This window comes from Zingiber officinale, chromosome 10A, assembly GCF_018446385.1.
Source record: "Zingiber officinale cultivar Zhangliang chromosome 10A, Zo_v1.1, whole genome shotgun sequence".
NCBI lineage: Eukaryota > Viridiplantae > Streptophyta > Magnoliopsida > Zingiberales > Zingiberaceae > Zingiber > Zingiber officinale.
In genome coordinates, this window is record NC_056004.1 from 76,855,139 (window position 1) to 76,875,032 (window position 19,894).

General features: G+C 43.8%; 1 long non-coding RNA gene across 2 annotated transcripts; it reads left to right on the plus strand.

The window, feature by feature from the left end:
* The first annotated feature begins 11,163 nt into the window (after positions 1–11,163).
* On the plus strand, positions 11,164–14,144 carry LOC122026253. Of its 2 annotated transcripts, none has more exons than XR_006124082.1 (4): positions 11,164–11,811; positions 11,900–12,007; positions 12,111–12,224; positions 12,644–14,144. It is a non-coding gene; the product is annotated as an uncharacterized LOC122026253 (long non-coding RNA). The 2 variants fall into 2 exon arrangements; XR_006124083.1 differs by having other exon boundaries at positions 11,166–11,806.
* Positions 14,145–19,894: the final 5,750 nt, after the last annotated feature.

Sequence of the window (19,894 nt, forward strand, 5' to 3'; positions counted from 1 at the left end):
AAGAAGGTCATGTGTCTCGCCATGCAGTCCTGGAAGCCAATTTTGAAAATTAATATTTAATGGAATTAATAACCTAGGTGATTTGGATCGAAAGTATTAAGTTCCACAGGAGATCCAAGTCTAAACCTAAAAGAACAAATAAATTAAACTTTGGATCAAACGTGTTAAGTTCTGCAGGCGATCCAAGTTTAATTTAAAAGAACACATGGTAGCTAGGAAAAGGTTCAGACCTTTGTACAAAATTTTGTACAGTGGAACCATTAGACTTTCCGAGTAGCAACCAACAATTTTTCCAGCCGTGTGACTTGTTGTATACTGCTGATGAGTTTGTCTGTGGTTACATGTACTTATGCTGTATATTGTCACCAGTATAGGGGAGATGCTGTCGAAATTTTATCGGTAGAGACTCCTCTGGGGGCGTGACAATTTATTGATATCAGAGCCACAAGTTTATGAGGCCTATTTTTCGTGATTTGGATTTTTCTCGATTTGGTTTCTCGATGTGACTTTTCGAGTTTTGGGACCAGGCAGCGACAGGAATCTCCAAGCTATAGGAGGTATGCTTACATATTGTTACCTTACATTTCTGTTGGTACATGCATAGTTGTTCTGATAGTTATGTTAGGTATTAGTACTCTTTTGTTAATATCTATCTAGTTGTTTGTAGCATACATCACATGTATTGGGTCAATCACTAATCATGGTTGACCCTACTGGAGATCAAGGATTACAATCTCATGGGATTTCTTTTACCATACCACCAGTATTATTATTTTCTGTTATCACTAGGTTGGTAGTGGATAGTGTTAGGATCCTTCGTACGGCTAGAGAGGGGGGTGTGAATAGCCGACCCCAAATGCTCGCGTTTCTTTCTACAAACTAGGGTTAGCGCAGCGGAAACTAAATGCAGAAAGAAAACAGGAGAAGAAATCAAACCTCAACGCAAGGATGTAACGAGGTTCGGAGATGATACTCCTACTCCTCGGCGTGTCCGTAAGGTGGACGAGCCCTATCAATCCGTCGGTGGATGAGTCCCCGGAGAACCGGCTAATATCAACTCCTTGTGGGTGGAGAAACCTCGCCACAATCACTTGCAACAGCAAGCTAAGAGTACAAGAGAATAGTAAGAACAAAATGAATGTAAAACAAACAAACTTGCCTTCTCGTCGACTGGGGTCCCGGATGAAGTAGCAACTCCACGGACAGATGCAACAGCAAGCCAGTCGAGAAAACTGTCGGGGAAGCTCACGCGAAGCTTCAGCAGCTCAACAAAGCTCGAGCACAGAAGAACTTAGAACAGCAAGAAGGAAGAAGAAGAACTCGGAGAAGATGCCTCGATCCTTTATACCTGCGAAGAAGAAACAGCGAAGAAACTAGCCGTTGCGTCGCAACGGCTAGAACCCTGATCGGTCCATGGGTCCAGGGAACCTCTGATCGGTCGTGGGGACCGATCGGGCTCTATGCTGATCGGACCGATCAGAAAGTGACAGTAGCGGACTCTACGTGCCAGCTACCTGATCGGTCCGTGGACCGATCAGGCTCTCTGATCGGTCGCGAGGACCGATCAGGGTCCAATCTGATCGGTCCACGGACCGATCCCACCTCTGCGAGAGGTGGGCGTGTCTCTCAACTCTTCCGATCGGTCTCCCGATCGGATGTCTTCTGAAACCTTTACATTTGTTATCGATCGGTCACGGATCGATCGGATACCAACATGTCGTTGGATCGATGCGGGCCGATCCAGCTTTTTTGCCCAAACCAAGTCCCAAGTCTCCCAAACCAACATCCGGTCAACCTTGACTGTTGGTACATCATGCTAGCATCCGGTCAATCCCTTGACCTGCTAAGACTCTCCACAGTGTCCGGTCAATCCCTTTGACCCACTTGGACTTTCTCTACACGGATGTCCGATCATCACGATCCATCTGGATTTTCCTGCGGCTTCACTCACGGGACTTTCACAACTCACCAGGATTTCCACACCGCCTAACATCCAGTTAGGACTTCCTCTCACAGGCTTCACTCAACTTTCAACCGCCAACATCCAGTTAGGACTTTCTCCTTTGCTTCACTCACGAACTTTCACGGCTTCACTCACGAGTTTCCACCGCCTAACATCCCGCTTAGGACTTTCTCACTTGCTGGCTTCACTCACGGGACTTTTCCAGTCTCCATACTTGGACTTTTCCGTGCCAAGTCTCCATACTTGGACTTTTCGAGTGCAAGCTCCTGCTTGGACTTTTCAGCCACCAGATCGACCTTGACCTACGGTTGCACCAACAATCTCCCAAGTTTGTATTCTTGTCAACACATCGAATACAACTTTTCTACTCTCGTCAAACATTGTCAAACATCAAAATACAACTCGAGTCGGTCCCTTGACCAACTCGAGTCAGTCAACCAAGTCAACCTTGACCTAAGATTGCACCAACAATCTCCCCTTTTGATGTTTGACAAAATCCAAAATCAAGTTAGGTTAACCCGATAACCTAACTTAGGTTTTCAACCATCTTCCAATGTCCAATGTTCTTTCCTTGAACATTCTCTAGACATTCTCCTTAGGTTAACTAACCTAACTTAGGTTCTCCAATAATTCTCCCCCTTTTTGACACACATCAAAAAGAATTCCAATGTTCTTCCTCGAACATTCCTTGACATTCTTCCCCTAGCTTAGGTTAACCCGATAACCTAACTTGGGTTCTCCAATAATTCTCCAGTGCACACTCTCCCCTTTTTGACACACATCAAAAAGAAAAAGGAGAGTATCAAGGTCAAGAGTTTCTTCCTAATGAAAGTCCCATACCTTTCATTGAAACTCTTAATTTCCCCCTTGATACTAAACTCAACAATCAACTTAGTGGTAATCCCATATCACTAATCCTCAAAAGTCTTAAGGAGTAAAAACTCCCCCTAAAAGTTAACTCCCCCTAAAAGTCAACTCCCCCTTGACAATTAGGTAAAAACTCCCCCTAAAGGTCAACTCCCCCTTGACAATTGCACCAACAATGTCTTGGAGAGTTTCAAACCTTTAGAAATCCACAAAACCCAACTTCCAGCTGAAATTTCAGACCAACAGCTGAAAATCAGAAACTGGCACGCTCTGATCGGTCCACAGACCGATCAACCCTTCACCAGATCGCACTCGTGCTACTGGAACTCACTGGATCGGTCCGCAGACCGATCCACAATACTCTGGATCGGTCCGCAGACCGATCAGAACTTACCTGGATCGGTCCCCAGACCGATCCAGACTCTGATAGGCAGGTTTCTGAAATTTCCTTCCCGAAATTCAGAAACTCCTAGAAAATTCCAGAAAATTCAAAAAATTGTGAAATTTTGAGGATACATTCCTCATAACATATACTATCATGGAAAAATAATTTTCTATGAAAATAGTTTCTATTTTTCAATCTTGATACAAAGTTCAAAAACTTTGAAATAGTTCAAGTTTAACTCAACTTTGTATCACAATGTTCAATGATGAATGCTATCACTAGGAAAGCTTCATCAAGGTTTTCCAAATCAATTTTAAAATGCTTTTAAAACCATTTGAATTTAGGACCATAATCTTAGGGCTAAATGTACATGACTTGTACACAAGCTTTCCCTATGATCCCCATTTTTTGAATTAGGCTCATCTAGGTACAAAAACTATGCACTTTGATCCTAACTCAAGATCCTAATATCTCACATACATCTAAAGTGTATCAAACACATCCAAGTCAATGTTGATGTGAGATATGGGTTTAGGTATCTTAGACTAAGGTCTCATGCATTTTCTAAACACAAATTTGATCTCAATATCAAAATGTGTTTTTCATCCTTAAATCAATTTCATTGATTATTAATGCAAGCGATGATGACATGGCATAAAATGATATCATAAGTAAAAACATGTGCCAATGTCATGATGTCATGACATAAAGTTTGAAAACTTAAATAAACATGACATATAGATAACCTAAGCATTATCATGACATTTCAAATGATAATAAAATAAATATGATGTCATGGCATGGCATATGGCAACCAATCATGGTAAGTTAGCACAAATAAAATACCTAAATTCCCTATCTAAGTATCCTTAGCATTTGCTAACTTAAAATCTAACCCTAGATTGCCCATATATCCCTAAGAGAAAACCAAAATCCCAATTATGGTATTTCTCTAGGTTTTCTTAAATTGTGCCAAATAAGATTAAAATCGATATTTTTCAAATATGGCACAATTTACTCTTCAAGGAGTAAACGATAATTCCTTTTCATTTTCAAAGGTTCACAAAACCTTGAAAATGCTCCTTGAGTGTCAATTTCCTCAAAGTTGGGTTAACTACCCTTCTTATTGGAGTTGACACTCTCTAACCCATTTATGGGGTAGAGAAGATGCTCCTAGGAACCCAATACCTATTTGAGCTCATTGGGTTCACTAAATATTCACTAGGGATGATTTCCCTAGCAACCCTCCTAATGACCCTCTTAGGCTTTGAAGCCTTGGTCATTTGGGTCTCGTCAAGGTCAACTATAGGGGTGACTCCCCTTGTAACCTTGGTAATGGTCTTCCTAGCCCTAGGTTTTATTCCATAATCGAATGGAACATTGTGGTAAGTGGGCTTGACCATTTGGGACTTAGGTTTGTGACCCAAACCTTTCTTGTCCTTGGACTTGAGTTTTTGACTCTTAAACCCTAGAGATGACTTCTCCATGTTTTTAAGAGCCTTTTCTAAATTATCAAGTCTTGACCTCAAGACTTGATTTTCTCTTTCTAATACCTCAAGTTTTAATTTGTCATTTTCTCTTGAGATATTCCTAGGCATGTGTCTAGTCTTCTTGGGATTTCTACCTAGGTTTTCCTTAACTTTAGAAGCGTTAATCCTAGGGTTGGTATTTCTAGTGTTATCCTTACCTAGGCTAACATGTTTAGCTCCTAAGCACATGTATTGGTTCTTAAAGTTAACATGCTTATCATTATTAACAATTGCAACAAAACTACTAGCATGAGTTTTATTAGAATTGCAATAATGAACCTTAGAGGTTACCTTAAGGTTTGCCTTAGCTCCCCCTATCGTTGTACCCGGTCTCTTGCCCTTGTGAGGTTGCCTTCCCCTCGGACAATGGCTCCTATAGTGTCCCCTTTGCTTGCATTGGAAGCACACGATGTGCTCCTTGCCCTTGCGTTTCGGGACTCCGGCTTCCGTGACCTTTGGCGCCGGTGGAGTCTTTCTTACCCTCTTTGGACATTTACTCTTGTAATGTCCATACTCCCTACACTCAAAGCACATTATGTGTAATTTATTTGAAATTGAAATGCTTGAGTTACCTAGGGTTGAGGTGGGATGTATGCTTTCTTCTTCATCCCTTCCGGAGATAGAATCTTCTTCCTCTTGCTCCATTCTTGAAGAAGAACTCTCCTCCTCTTCTTCCTTATATGTTGAGTAGCCCTCAACTTCTAATTCCTCTTCTCCATGATGTGAGCTACTTGGCTCACTTGACTCCTCTTCATGGCTTGAAGTGGAGTTCCCCTCATGGAACTTAGCCAAGTTGTTCCACAACTCCTTGGCATTGTTGTATCCATCTATCCTACACAAAACATCATTAGGTAAAGAGAATTCAATGATTTTCGTTACCTCATCATTGATGGTTGATTGGTGGATTTGCTCCTTGGTCCACTCCTTCTTCTCTAGGGTTTCTCCTTTCTTGTCCATAGGAGGCTTGAAACCTAATTGAACACAACTCCAATTTTCAAAGTTAGTCATAAGAAAATACCTCATTCTTACCTTCCAATACGCGAAGTCACAGCACTCGTAGAAGGGTGGAAACGTGATGTCTTCTCCGAGTCGATCCATTCTCTAGCTTGTGCTCCAACGGGTGTTAATCCGACGAAGAGCGCGCCTCGCTCTGATACCACTTGTTAGGATCCTTCGTACGGCTAGAGAGGGGGGTGTGAATAGCCGACCCCAAATGCTCGCGTTTCTTTCTACAAACTAGGGTTAGCGCAGCGGAAACTAAATGCAGAAAGAAAACAGGAGAAGAAATCAAACCTCAACGCAAGGATGTAACGAGGTTCGGAGATGATACTCCTACTCCTCGGCGTGTCCGTAAGGTGGACGAGCCCTATCAATCCGTCGGTGGATGAGTCCTCGGAGAACCGGCTAATATCAACTCCTTGTGGGTGGAGAAACCTCGCCACAATCACTTGCAACAGCAAGCTAAGAGTACAAGAGAATAGTAAGAACAAAATGAATGTAAAACAAACAAGCTTGCCTTCTCGTCGACTGGGGTCCCGGATGAAGTAGCAACTCCACGGACAGATGCAACAGCAAGCCAGTCGAGAAAACTGTCGGGGAAGCTCACGCGAAGCTTCAGCAGCGGTTGAGCTCAGCAAAGCTCGGAGCACCAGAAGAAGTAGAAGCTTCAGGCAGGAGAGAACTTCCAGAAGGAAGAAGAAGACTCAGGAGAAGATGCCCTCGATCCTTTATACCTGCGAAGAAGAAACAGCGAAGAAACTAGCCGTTGCGTCGCAACGGCTAGAACCCTGATCGGTCCATGGACCGATCAGGGAACCTCCTGATCGGTCGTGGGGACCGATCAGGCTCTATGCTGATCGGTCCCCAGACCGATCAGAATAGAGCACAGAGAGTTGCCCAACTCTCTGTGCGTACCCTGATCGGTCCCGTGGACCGATCAGGCTTCCTGCTGATCGGTCATGAGGACCGATCAGGCTCCAGTCTGATCGGTCCCCGGACCGATCCCACCTCTCTGTACGAGAGGTGGCTGTGTCTCTGCTCAACTCTTCTGATCGGTCTCCAGACCGATCAGATGTCTTACAGAACCCTTCTGTTTGTTATCTGATCGGTCACCAGATCGATCAGATACACAAACGTATCGTTGGATCGATGCGGACCGATCGAGCAATTTTGCCCAAACCAAGTCCCAGTCTCCCAAACCAACATCCGGTCAACCTTGACCTGTTGGTACATCATGCTTAGCATCCGGTCAGTCCCTTGACCTGCTAAGACTCTCCACCAAGTGTCCGGTCAATCCCTTTGACCCACTTGGACTTTTCTCTACACCAGATGTCCGATCATCCCTGATCCATCTGGATTTTCCCTTGCCTGGCTTCACTCACCAGGACTTTCACCTGGCTTCACTCACCAGGATTTCCACACTGCCTAACATCCCAGTTAGGACTTTCTCACTGCCTGGCTTCACTCACCAGGACTTTCCAACTGCCTAACATCCCAGTTAGGACTTTCTCACTGCCTGGCTTCACTCACCAGGACTTTCACCTGGCTTCACTCACCAGGATTTCCACACTGCCTAACATCCCAGTTAGGACTTTCTCACTGCCTGGCTTCACTCACCAGGACTTTTCCAGTGCCAAGTCTCCATACTTGGACTTTTCCCGTGCCAAGTCTCCATACTTGGACTTTTCGCGTGCCAAGCTCCCTGCTTGGACTTTTCCAGTGCCAAGCTCCCTGCTTGGACTTTTCAGGTCAACCAGATCAACCTTGACCTACGGTTGCACCAACAATCTCCCAAGTTTGTATTCTTGTCAACACATCAGAATACAACTTTTCTACTCTCGTCAAACATTGTCAAACATCAAAATACAACTCGAGTCAGGTCACCCTTGACCAACTCGAGTCAGGTCAACCAAGTCAACCTTGACCTAAGATTGCACCAACAGATAGTATCTGCTAAATATCATATTGGCTTGTCAGTTGAGTATCGATTTACTCGTGTTGGTTTAGTCAGCAGAGGACCGATTTATTTTTGGCAGTTTGGTCAGTAGAGGACCAATTTACTCTTGTTGTTTCGGTTGGTAGAGGACTGATTTACCTTTGTTGACTTGATCAGTAGAAGGTTGATTTATTCTTGTTGGTGTGGTTAGTAGAGTACTGACTAATTTTATTAGTTCGGTTAGTAGAGGACCGAATTACTCTATTTCATGAAGATTCAGACCTTTGGGTTATTTGTATCTGGTTAGATAACCTAGAAGACACATTTGAGTACGTGATTGTACAGACGTAGAATGGACTAAAATAGCCACATACCATTGTTAGCTGGATTAGTCTGTAGAGGATCATGTAACCTATTTCATGGGGACTTTGACCATGGATTGTATGCATCTGGTTAAGTAACCTAGAAGGTACATTCAATTAGATGACCCCACTGATGCGGAAAAGTGTAGCGCTACCTGTGTAACACTTACGAGATACAATCGTTACCTGGTTGTATAACTTGGTGAGTACATTTAGGTATATGACTTGTATCCTTTATGTGACCAGACACCACATAAAGGAAGATGCAGAAAATAGTTGTTAAGAACAAAACATCTCGATGATTATTTTGAGGGGTTTTGAGAGAGTACTTCTCTACTTCCTTTGGAAGCGTAATGGTTTATAAGGCAATTATCAGTTGACTTGTCTAGCACTGTTCCATGGGAGATCCTAATTCATGGACTGATTGGATATGGGTAGATATCCTCGATGGTACATATAGATATATGATCTATAGTGATGTAGTGTATGTGGTGTTAGTTGCCTAACACCTACGAAGTTCCACCATCATCGAATGGAAATATCAGATGATAATCTTCGAGGAGCGGGGTGACGATCGACAGTTATGTTGATTAGCTACTTGTTGAGGGTGTGCTCCTCTACCCTTGTGTCCATTGCTCATCACTAAATGTTACTAAACCTCAGGTGGAGCAATCGTAGTATGGGTTATAAGACAATGGTTAGTCGTCTCCACTATCATTGTCTCTATATAAGTAGCTCAAGATTTTGATCACCTGATCATTTACTGAAGGTCTTGAAGTCAATATGTCGGATTAGGGCGTTCGACCTTTCTATCGACAGTTGACGGAGGATATTTATGGCACGACTATGAGAGTTGCGGAGATACTCTCTAGATGGGTAGACTTTTAGTCAGGAGGAAAGTGACCCTTTGGATTTTGGATTGTCCTTGCTTTACTGTGGATTTGTGGATTTTTGAGTATGAGATTCGACATGCTCTTTGGACATTTTGGATAGGATGAGTAGAGTTTTGTATACTCATATCTCATGAATTGACCGTATCTCTACCATTTGGAGAATAGTTGGTCATTGATCAGGAAATCAAGGGACACCCTTGGATTTCAGTTGTGCTACACTTTTGGTAGGATGATGATATATTTTTACATCTCGATAGTACCCTATGATGAGAGCGGGTCACTAGAAGTTAGATTTGTGTGAGGACATGACTGGTCTGTCTCACTAAAGATGTATGATAATAAACTTCCCCAGTAGATATAGTCCCTGTAGTGGTACGACATAGACGTGCAATGTTGAGCCATGACGAATATATCTAAGCTTATTAACAATGGGTGTTGAAGGATGGATATTTTCCTTCCTCTTTATCATTGTTCAAAGGACTATCAGGTTTGATTGATGTTGAGGATGATTTGAGATTGATGGATATAGTTGGTGATCAGATTACAGACCTATTGCTAGTGATCTTACAGTAGAGAATATCTGTTGTACGGATATTATGAGTCTTTGGTTTTACCATTTAGGCTTACAGTGCCCTAGATGTTTTCATGAACTCGATGAATTTGGTATTCTTAGGGTATTTGGATCAATGATGTTGTCTTCAGTGACAATATTGTGATCTATTCCAGATCCGAGGTGGATCACGTACATCATCTTCGCATAGTTCTAGAGATGTTCCGACGGGAACATTTATATGTGAAGTTTAGTAGTGTGTATTTTGATTATCTTCAGTGAGATTTCTGGAACACATGGTCACCCCAGGGGTACACCTATGGATCCATAGAAGATAGAAGCGGGTACCAATTGGGAGTAGTTGTAGTCTATATAGGAGACTCGCAGTTTCCATGGACTAGCTGGATATTACCGGAGATTGGTTGAGGGTATATTCAGTATTATACCGTTGATTAGACTGTCTAGGAAAGGAATGGAACTTTCCTAGGTAGGTACTTATAAGATCAGTTTCAGGAATTGAAACGAAAAGCTGTTAACTACACCTGACTTAATATTACTTTCTAGTGTAGATGGATTGTACTCTACACAGATGTATCATGTCTGGGGTTTGGAGCAGTTCCGATGTAGCATGAGCAGAGTGGTCTTATGCCAGTAGACAGAATTCTCGAGTAACGGGAATGAGATTCCTTATTTCTGTGGGAGGTTATGTGTGTTCCTGAGTTACTTCTTATCCGGGAGGAGTTACTGCAGGAAACACCGCGATATGGATTTGTAATACAGTTGGATGACACCCGATGTATAGGGTCTTGAAGTGTTCCGATAGGTGGAACGACATAAAGAAAGACATCGCGAATTTTGTAGCTTGATATCTAGGATGTTAGCCAGTAGAGGCTGAACATCGGATACTAGAAGGATAATTTCAGTTGATTCAGATACTGGAATGAAATGGGAGTTTGTTATGATGGACTTGTGTTGTGAGATTACCCAGGTCACAGAGAGGATATGATGTGTTGGGTAATCATTGATTGGTTGACTAGATGTGTTTCCTTTCTATTGATCTGTAGGACGGATTTTTTAGATTGAGTAGCAGAGTTTTACTTTAGAGAGATTACCGGATCTCATGGTATACCTCTGAATATTGTATCGGATGGAGATCCGTGATTCACATCATGATAGTGGCAGGTTACACAGTAGACTTTGGATTCGAAGCTTCGCTTTGGTATAGATTTTCACCCTCAGACTGATGGATAGGTTGAGCGCCCTATATAGATGTTGAAAGAGCTGATGATAGTGGATTTTGGATTTCAGAGGTAATTGATTTATCCACAGTTGGTTAGGTAACAGTATGGGCGTAGCGGAAGCGTGGTGAGCCCATAACCCACAGAGTCATTCATCGAAGTTGGAGATTTGTTCATGATACTACGATAGAGTAGTATATGTGTATGCTGCTTAATTGTTACCATTAGATAAGGATCCTTGGGTTGAGCAGTAAATTTAGAGACCAAATTTGTATTAGTGGGGGAGAATGTAAAATACGACACTCAAATAATAATTAAATAATAAGGTTACTTGACGAATAATCTTATTGGATTTTTCAAGAATGTTTAGGATTTTTTCGGAATTTAAACGGAGTTTATATGATTCATTTTGATGAGATGGATCGGTAAAATTAGGTAAAAGTTTGTTTAAAACACTATTTAAGTCGGAGTTAATTAAAAAGAAAACATAGACGTTAATTAAAGCTAACCTAAGGTTAGATTAATTAACCTAGATATAAAACCTAGCTTTTCCCTTCTCCACTATGTTTTTCCCGATTCTTCTCCTCTTCAAACGACCTCTTCCTTCTTCCCGATCCAGCCGGTGCCCTTCCTCACGATCTCGTTGGCGCCAACCCATCGCCGGCCGAGCCTCCCTCCTCCCTCTTCCTCTCTAGGCATGGAGTCTTTCCCCTCTTTCTCACGATTTTCTCTCGCCCGATCGCCGGCAGCTCGCGAGATCACTGTCGACGGAGGCCTTCGCCTCACCTGGCTACTGAACTACCTCGCTTCAAGTCGCTTCTTCCTCCTCAGTGCCGATCCACCGCCACTCCTGCTGTTGTCATCGTCTCTGCTGTGGTCGACCTCGCCTAGTGCCGACGCCATCGCCAAATGATACTGGTGTATGCGATCTCCAGCGGTAGCGGCCACAGATCGATTCCATCGCCTTACGGAGATATAACGCTACCCTAGCCTGGATCAACGCTGCATTGCCCTCTTCCTCACTCAATTGCTTGGTCGTCGGATGACCTAGTAATGGAGAGGGTTCTGTCGGTAATGTATTGAGGTGAGGTAATGCTTAGAAATTGATTAGCAGAGAGTGTTGCTCCATTATTTGTATTGGAATGTAGAAATTTTGAGGTTTAGTTGGTTATTGTAGTTTCTGCCAGCGCTATTTGTCGACGATTCACATTTCAGTCCATCATTTCTGGAAGCTATTTTCTTCAGCCATGAGCCCACAAAGGAGGCTACGAATTTGGATTTTTGGGTGAGTCTTGTAGGTTTTGGATTAGCAGGATCTGACTTCATGTACCGTATTGAGATTGTATTCTTAATTGATTTGCCTATCTTCGTTGCTCCAACCAACACAGATTTGGAGAGATTTATAGCTTCAGCTAGCACTTCCGGCTATCCTGTTCTGGCAATGAACTTCTCCGGCAGTGAGTTGACGAAGGAGAAATCCAATTTGGGTAACTTGTGCTAAGGTACCTTATGTATTGGATTGTATTTTGTGATGGATTGGTTGAGTTGGATTGATGGGGTTAGGCTGATATAGCTTTGTATCAGTTTGGGACTTTAATATATTCTGTCTTGGTTAATGAGTAATTAAGCTAATGATTATGTGGATGAATGATGCATGTTTAATTCATAATGTTTAATTGTTGATGGAATTAAACATGATTGGATAAGTTGGATTGTTAGTTCATGTTTTGTTGGAGTTGAAGCATGTTAATAAGAAGGGTTAACTAAATGAATTGGACTAATTTATAAGAAGAGTAGCTGTGAAGGGAGTGTTGGATTATAAAATGGAATTAAAGTACAATGCCCTAATCAGATTAGAATTAGGTCTAGCTATTTGGTCTATGATAAAACTTAGTTATATTGTATATCATGTGATTTGCAGGACGTTGATTCGAGACAAGCATCTCGACCTGGGATTTGTTTCGACACGAACTACTGATTAAGGCGGGTACTTCTTGCTTTATCTCTTTAGTATTTTGACCCTAGTGCATCAGCTTTATATTCAAATAGATACTCTGTTTATCTTGACTCCACTCTTATTTTTCTTGCGTTTGATACTTCCACTCAATCTTTGAGCTACTCGTTTCTATGTCGATACAATCTCTCGTTGCTATCTATATGATATTTAGTATATATCAGACACCAGTTATAGATATTAGATACTGGTATTAGATATTGGATATGGACACCTGATACCGTGTTTACTTGCTTTGACTGCTATTGATTCATGTTTCTTATTGAGCATGCTGGCTTCATGTAGCATACTTGATTTCGGTTTATATATATATAATGGCTGCTGCATTTTACGTATCATGTCATTGAATGCATGCCGGCAACCATATCTTCCTTGTGCTTAAGAGGGTCGTTGGCCAGGCCCACACGCTCAGCCACTCATGGGTAGTGGCGGCTGGAGCATGTCGCTTGTCCTGTCATGCCGCACTCGACCACTCATGGGTAGTGGCAGCTGGGGTTGTGAGCAGCAGGGACCCCATTGCTATGTAGCTAGATAGCTACTATGCAAACTGTCCACTCGGTCACTTGAGAGTAGTGATGACTGGAGTGTCGTACAGTTGTCATTGATCCGGTCTCTCGACCATACAGGGGTCATGGTGCAGAGAGGTGGGCGAGGTGACCATCTGTGCATACGCTGTTGTTATTATACTTATGTTGTTATTACTAGTTTATGTTGTTGTTGCTTACCTGTGCTGATATGCTTACATATGTTGAGATATACATCTGTTGTATGTGTTTAGACACTGTTTTACTTATTGGTATTATGTATATACCTCACATGCTATCCCTGTAGTTATGAGCAGCATTATAGCAAATCTTTGCTACTCTTGACCTTCTAGTACTAGCGTAGGATATGGTTTCAGGTATGAACATTTGCTATATCACTTTAGTACCTGCTATATTTCCTATGAGACTGTATGCCTTTGTATCTCTAGTTCTTTACTATACTCATGCACTATCTGTCTATTACCCGCTTAGTCTTTATACTCATCATCCCGTAAATTGGTTATTTCGCCAGGTAGCAGGTAAAGGATTTATGGAGTTGCCTGGAGGTCTTGTCCGCCAGTCCCATGTCACATTCGAGGACGATCTTATGATTTTGGTATTCCTTACGCTGTTTGTATTTGGTTTTGTACTTGTTCCTATACTTGTGTATTCTGTTATTTGGAGTATCGTTGGTGGTATCTTGTATTTGGTTTGTTAATAGTGTGGCAAGCCGAGCCGGCTCGCAGTTAGTTGTACTGTGGTTTTGTGTATGTTATTTGTGATTTACGTTGTGTTATGTTTCAGCCGTGTGGGCTGTTATTAAAACTATGTGGTTGTATAATTTATCCAGCCGTGTGAGCTGTTATATACTACTAATGAGTATATCTGTGGTTATATGTACTTATGCTGCATATTGTCACTGGTTCAGGGGTGATGTTGTCGAAATTTTGTCGGTAGGGACTATAGGAATTTTCGAGCCATAAAAATCGCCTTTTTTGCGTTGCAAAAAACTTCGAAGTTCTTGCCATAGATCCGTGCGAAGATAAAAATTTACATATACTTAGTTTTCTCCTAGATCTATTCTAGATTTACATGGTAGAGATTATATCTTTGTAGCGAAGCCCTTCGCTTATCCTGTTCGTCCAAAAGTTGTCGGATCTCGTACAGTGTCAAGTGAACACTCCTCTATACGTATTCACACGGACAAGAGATGGAGAAAAATCACTTAGAGTGTGCTAGCACTCTCATGGGGTTTCGGCAATGGAGGAGAGGGAGAGAAGAAAAAGAAAGGAAGAAGATGATGCCTTGAATGAGCACACAAAATGCATTCACTCACACACACTCAATGTGCCCGACCACTTTTAGAGGCTTTTAAACCTCCATGTAATACCAAGAGTCATAACTCTTGGTCTCCCTCATGAGGTGGCACACACTTGATGTGACCTTGATGATGTAGAACATCATCATTGGTCGGCCCCATGCCAAGTCACAAATGATGTGGCATTTGGTCAAGTCAAACTTGACCCTTCATCTTCCCTCTCAAGTCAAGTCAAACTTGACCTCTTATCTCCCATGGTTGATCAAATCCAACCTTTGATTCAAGTCAACTTAATTTAATGAATCTCTATTCATTGATTTAAATTGACTCAATGAATCACAATCTAAATTAGACTCATTGGACACATGAATCAAATTGAGTCCAACTCAATTAGTCTAATTTGGATTACTCTTAATCCAATTTGGTTCATCATATGAACCTAATCCTCTTGGTCAATCATATGAACCCAATCTCCATCTAATTGCCCTTTGTGTGTGACCCTATAGGTTCTTGTAACGTTGCCAATGCTCCTAAACTCATTTAGAAACATAAGTAATGAGCGGTATCTAGCAACACATCATTACTACCCAAGTTACAAGAATGTGAGATCCAACATTACCTTTGTGACTACTAATTGTGACTCTCACAATATATGATATTGTCCTCTATCCTAGACATCGAAATTGATCATCTGAGGCATAGACCGTGTCATCCTCTAATCAATTTATGTCTTGAACTTCAAGTAGACTCACTCTAATCAAATGAGCTCAATATCTCATATTGACTCATTTGGGCATGACCATGCACTTAATGGTCTCACTCTATCAAGAATCATGATATCACTCCTGTCATATAGGAGGAATAGATCACATCTACATCACTCACATCCCTCCGCATAATTTATTACATACCCAGTAATCGCCATTATAGTCCACCCAGTTACGAGTGACATTTGACGAAGTCAAAGTATGCAACTCCTTATGTAGAGAACCATGGTGACTTCAGGTGCAAGGATTGATAGTCATACTAATAGTCACATGAGAAAGTATATGACACTCATATAACGATCCATGATACTTTCTCATGGCGGGTTATTCAGTATACATTCTCTAATGCATACCCATGTAACAACTTGATATCTCTATATCTATGACTTGTGAGATTGAAGTCATCGAGTTGACCTACATGCTAGTCTCATCGCATTAACATTGTCCCTGAATGTTAATACTTGACTATGAATGATTAAGAGTAGTGTTCTCTATATCATCTCACTATCGATTCAACCAATCGATTGATATAGATAAGAACCTTCTACTCAAGGACGCTATTATACTTAGTTATTTAGCACCAATACAAGTAAGTAATAACTATAAAGAAATGCCTTTATTAGTATATAGGAATATGATACATCGAGTCCATACAACAATCATCATATGATTGGCTGTAGGGCTCTAACTAACAATCTCCCACTAGCACTAGTGCTAATCAGTGTAGACTCTAAGGCCTAATGACCTAGTGTGACCATCATGCTTTCTCTGTGCCAAAACCTTGGTCAAGGGATCAGCGACGTTAGCCTCTGTGGGTACTCTGTAAATCTTCACATCTCCTCTATCGATGATCTCTCGAATGAGATGGAAGTGTCGTAGTATGTGTTTGGTTCGCTGGTGTGAACGAGGTTCCTTAGCCCGTACAATTGCTCCATTGTTGTCACAATAGAGCTCTATAGGATCGGCGACCTTAAAACCTGCCTTGAAGACCGTTGAGCAGCGACGTTAAACCCCCAGAGTCGAGCGGCGACTATAAACCCCAAGGTCGAGCGGCGACCTTAAAACCTGCCTTGAAGACCGTCGAGCGACGACGTTAAACCCCAGAGTCTAGCAACGACTATAAACTCCATGGTCGAGCGGCGACCTTAAACCCTGCCTTAGAAGACCATTGAGCGGCGACGTTAAACCCCAGAGTTGAGCGGCGACTATAAACCCCAGGGTCGAGCGGCGACCTTAAACCCAGGAGGTATGACCCTAGCGAATTTATCAATAATGAAGATGCGATCATAGCGACCGTTCGGGACTATACAATCAGATACTAGGCAAGAGACAAAAATACAAGCAAACATATGAAGACAAACTACAAAAGGACTTCACTGATAACAAGTCAATTCTGCCGAGCGGCAGGGATACATTCACGACTTGCAAAATTTCTCTCTACAAACTCCTCGCTCACTCAATGTAGTCAAAAGCTTCATCAGGTATGGAGTCGAGGAGCTAGACGCGGTCGACGGCGTTGGCAGGCAAAGCCTCAGGGAGATGGTCATTCGCCTTCAGGTGGTTGACTGGCACATCGATGGCCAACTCAAACGACTGGACGATCCGATTGGCTGCCTTGCCAAGGAATTGGTCCGAGCGGAGGTATTGTTGCTTTAGGACCTTGAAGCAGCCCGGTTTAGCCTCCTGGTAGCCTGTCAGCGCAGCACGAGAGGCCTCCAGAGCCCCTTCAAGGCGCTTCACCTGACCTTGAAGCTCAGTCTCCTTAGCCGAATGATAGTCCCGCTCGATGACCAGAAAATCCTACGCCTTCTCAAGCTTCTCAGACAGATTCTGAGCCTCCTGGTTCTTCAAGTCCAGGTCAGCAATAGCTCGGTTCTTCCGGTTGGTGGCCAACTCGATCTTGTGGTCGTAGGTTTTCACTTGAGTCTTGAGCCGACCCAGCATGATGGTCTGATCGGCCGATTTTTTCTGCTCGACCTCCAGAAGCTTCTTGGTTTTGGCCAGATCGGCTTATAGCTCGGCAACCGAAGGCCCTTGGGAGGAAGAAGCTCCACCAGAAATCTTGAACTTCTTAAGCTCCTCCTCCACCAACGTTAGACGGTTGCACACTGCCACACTCTCCACACAATACTGCACCCGAACGGAAGAGTGTCAGTGTCGAATGAAGGTAAATCATGAACAAATGAAAAACTTACACCAGTGGCCATTTGCATGTGGCTGTTGGTGAGCAGCCCGAGGGGCATCATCGCAGCACGCCCTCTGGCTTCCTCCCAAACCTTGGCGAGTCAACCGCGAAAGTAGACCTGATACTTGGGGGTATTAGGTTGGTCGCTCGATGCGAGCAAGTCATCGGTGGGCAAGTGCAGAATGGCGGTGATGGATCGTCGCCCGCTTGACGTCGATTGAGAAGAAGCCACAGGGCCGGAGGTTTGTGCAGGCGGGACGGGGAGAACCGTGGGTCACATGACGCGTCATCGAGCCGAAGGTAAAGTCGAGAGCGGTTGGGCAGCAATGGGGTCCGGCGGTAGATCGGACAATGAGGGGGTTCGATCGGAGGAAATGACTTCGACTATCTCAGGAATCACCGGAGAGGAGGTGCCACCCCGCTCAGGAGAGCACACCACCGAAGTAGTCGAGCGGGATGGGGTGGTCGTGCGGCATCTCTTGCGCTGGAGTAAGGGAACTTCACCAGAAGATACCGAGCCCTCGACTTGGGCGGTAGGCTGGGACCCAGAGGGAAGTGAACGCCCGACTAGTTCTGTGTGGGGCGTTTGATCGGCGGCTCCCTCTCCTTCAGTTGGCGCTGCCTCGCTCTCACCTTCGTGAGAGCCGACCGGAGTCAGACCGAGGATCGCCATCTCCTTTGTTGCTGCGGCCTCAATCTCAGCTTGCTTGGCCATCATAATCCCAGCGGCTAAGGAGCGCACCATGATGTCGGCTGCAAAAGAAAAAAAGGAATCAATTAGACTCAAAAGAAGAAAGCAGAGAAAATTCCATACCTAGGCTACTCGGGAGCTTCGTCCGAATCAGACTCAGCCCGAACGTATACAACACCCCCTCTGTCAGCAGCTTATGGATGTTGAATTTCTAGTCGGCTAGCAGGTTGGCCGCATGGAGATAATCTGGGCGGCTCTTATATTTTGGCAGCTCCGGTTGAGGCGGGAGCCTGACCTGCCACTTGGTACGGAAGCTCGATCGCTCGGGGAGACGCATATAGAAAAAATAATCTTTCCAATATTTATTGGAAGATGACATTTTGTCGAAGAAAACCAAGCCGACCCGAGATTGGAAGAGATAGTTACCCAGCTCGGACTGCTTGGGGTAATAGAAGTAATGGAATACCTGAGGTGTGAGGGGAATACTGTGTACTTTGAACAGTACGACCACCCCACACAGGAGGCGAAAAGAGTTGGGGACGAGCTGCGCCAAGGGGACTCGAAAATAGTTGTAGACTTCGTTTATGAACGGATGGATTGGGAAGCGTAGACCGACTACGAATTGTTCGTGGAAAAAATAGACAGTGCCGATAGACGGTCATTGGGCCGATCGGACGGGGAGGCTAAGACTACTCGTTGTCATAAGGAATGTCAAAGGCATTGACGAGGCTCGCAGCGTCGCCCGTGTCGAATCGAGTCTCCATGGTGTTGTATCAGAGATCGGGAGTGGGGTTGGGCGGTCGCGACGAACTCGCCATCAAAGAACAAGATCGACAGTGTTAAAAGTTTTAGTAAGCAAAGATGGCGTGGGACAGAAAGCCACTTAATACCGAAAATCCACTGAATAGAGTCGAGAAGCATTGAAGAACAGAAGGACGAGGGAAGCTTACAAGGGAAAGAAGAACGCCGCCAAGGAGCACTGGATCACCGAAATACTGGTCGCACTGGAGATGCTTGCTGCAATCAGGGAAGAAAGCGCAAGGCGAAAAGAAGGGTACGCGACGACTTTATAAAGATTGGCTTGGCCGACCGGAATCGTCCGATCTAGGGCACGAGAATCGAAGCGCGCATCCATTCCTTGAATTTGAACCGCCGAACGTCACATCACCCCTGACGCTTCGATTGTGTAGTGATGGCAGCAGGGTCACGTGGCGTTCGCTTATAGGAAGGCCTTAATGGCAGGATTTGCATGAATTCCGAGGAGATACAGGTGACGTCAGCATTAATCGCGCAGGTCGCGTCCATCTGAAGACGTCGAAGGAGAAATTTCCCAAGTATAAGTCCTCAGGGTGTCGAACGGCCTAGGAGATTAGCCCTACGTGGATCGATCAGGATGTAACCAGCCCACTGGCCGATCGCCCAATCGGTTACCAGACTAGTCCAGTCAGTCGGACTTGCAGCCTCCTTCGACTAGACTTGAGGGGAAGACACGTGATCCGGCGGTAAGGTAGGACCCGTCCGACAGAAGGTCAAGGTGGTTAGCGCCTCGGGAGTTCGTCCGATCGGGCGACCCATCTGCCAGAACGACGTGGGGAATATCCGACCCGACAATACGACAGCTCGGCCAGATACCGAGCTTTTGACACTGAAAAGGCTCAAGTATGGAGGAACGA